Consider the following 2500-nt stretch of genomic DNA (forward strand, 5'->3'; position numbering starts at 1 on the left):
ATCATGTCAAATTACCATTACTGCGACTATACTCATCATTATCTTTACCGTTATGATCATTATTATTACTGTCATAATCGTAAGTATTACTATGATCATGATTATTATCATTATTATTATTACTATCAAAATCATTACCATTATCATTGTTATCATTATTTTCATCATAACTATTACAGTTATTTTCATCATTAGCATTATATTCATGATCATTATTATATTCATCATTATTATCATTATTGAATCTTTATCATGATCATTATTATTACTATTATTATTATCATAATTATTTGCATTCGTTATTGCTATTGTCGTCTTCATTGTTATCATACCGTTATCATTATTATTAACACCATTTGACATGTCCCGCAGACATTGATGGTTATTTGTTTGTTCACAGCGCGTCTTACTGCACAGCGGTGACAGAAACCAACCGCGTCACACCCAACAGCGAAATGATGGTTCCCTATTCAGTGATCTCCCTGTCTCCTGTACAGCTTCTTTTTCTAATCTTATTTTTTTTCAATTAATTATTTATTTATTTTTTTACTTTTTTATCGTCGTCATCTTCTTGAGTTCTCAGATGTCAGATTCCTCCAAAGAACGTTGCTACTGTCCAGCATCACGCTCTTTCATAGCAACCGAGTTGGCATCGCGGTGATACTAATCAACTTCCTAGATTTTCTGTCTAATGCTTAAGCCTCCTCTTTCCTCTAGTCCACTTTGCTTGTATGGCACCTGATAACTGGTTCTGACCAAATATTTACGTTGATGTGAGTTCTGCCCACACCCATAATAAGTAGCCTTTCTCATTTTTTCCATGTCTTTGTGCTTTATGTTATGATCTAATATTCTTTGCCTTCAACTTTTACCTATTTCTATATGGGGTTACTCATTCAAGTCAGCCTTCTCCATACTCTCCTGTCCTGTACATCTTGTTCACTTACTCTTTTTCCTTCGTATAATTTAATATACTACTTTGACCTTTCCCTGTTCTCGTCCCTTCCTTTTCCGTGTTCATGGCCCATTTACATACATAATCATTTTCTCTTCTTATGACGTTTTTTGCTCTTTATTTGCATTTTCCAGGCTAACATTTTTCTCAGATTTATTCCTGTCGTAGGTTGCCCCTGCTTCTTTTTCGTCTTGGGTGTTTAGGATCCACCAGCAGTTCTCCTCACATGGTGGTTCTCTACCAGATGTCTTCCCTAATAGTTCTTCTGCTGTTATGAGAATCTTTGTGCTATTTTTATCCACCAGGTGATCACATCCTCTGCCACCTAATGTTCCAAAGATCTACTTCCCTAAGTCTCTCTCTAGTCTCTTGCTCATCTTATTGCCGTCATTTTGGGTTGGGCTTTCTCTTTCCCCCTGTCTAAATCCTGTCAAGAAATCTGACACCACTAGCCTGTGCTACGTGCTAACACTCTCTCCTTTAATGATGTTACATTTTTTCCAATTCTTAAATTGGTCACTTCTGCACATTAGAAAATCTATGTCTTACTTCACTACTGTATGTCGCATAGTCATCACTTGTGAAGATGTTTATTGCCATGTCAAATGCCACTGCAAATTCTATTATCGACTCTCCTTCCTCTTTCATTCTCGTCTCCACTAGATTGCAACTTCTAACCACTGGCAATATCCTTTGCTTTGTTTCCTCTCTTCTTGTTTCCTGCACATATAGAATATCCACTTTTCTTCTCTCCACAACGTCTGACACTTCCTTACTTCGAACAGTCACGCTGCCAACATTCAAAGTTCCAATCCTTTTCGCTTGGACTTGGGCGAGACCTCTGTACACTGCATGAACAGGGAACGCCTAGGCCTTGTACTAGTAACTGTTCATGGTTCATATTCATGGCTTCTCTTCATGTCTTTCTTGCTACCAACTCTTACCATTTACCCGGGATTGGGACCGGCATAGAGTTCTGCTAATGTATTGTATGCTGGTCTGGCAGAATAACCCTTCTCAAGTTAATCATCCTTACTATCTCTAAACTTTTACTCCGAATTCCATCGTGATGTTTGACGTTCTTCTTGCATTTTCCAGAAAAAGTTTGATATCAGAATCATCGGAAACGCGGCGCAGGGGAGGCAACGCATCTTCTTGGTTCCTACCTTAATTGCGATTTCTGCCAAGGTCTTGCCAACTGCTGTTTGCTGTTTCCTTTATAATCATTACGGCGTTAGCGTATTAAAGGTCAAGACAGCAACGAGTGCAGTAACATGTCAAAGGCTTTGTAGTCAGTCCAAGTTGTGCATAAGTTTGTTCTTTTCTTACCATTTTTAAAATTCATCAGTCATCAGCCTTGGCTCTTCCTTCTGCACCCTTTTGTTCAGGTTTTACAGTTGTACTGCTCTTCATTAACCATCCATTAGTTCTATCCTTCTGAATAAATGCTGTTTGCATCCTTTCTTGATTTTTAAAGCACATGCACATTTCCTTCCTCACGCTAGCTCAGACGCCCAACGGGTTGGCCGCTGACCAACACGATGA

Source organism: Penaeus vannamei, chromosome 36 (assembly GCF_042767895.1).
Source record: "Penaeus vannamei isolate JL-2024 chromosome 36, ASM4276789v1, whole genome shotgun sequence".
NCBI classification, from domain to species: domain Eukaryota; kingdom Metazoa; phylum Arthropoda; class Malacostraca; order Decapoda; family Penaeidae; genus Penaeus; species Penaeus vannamei.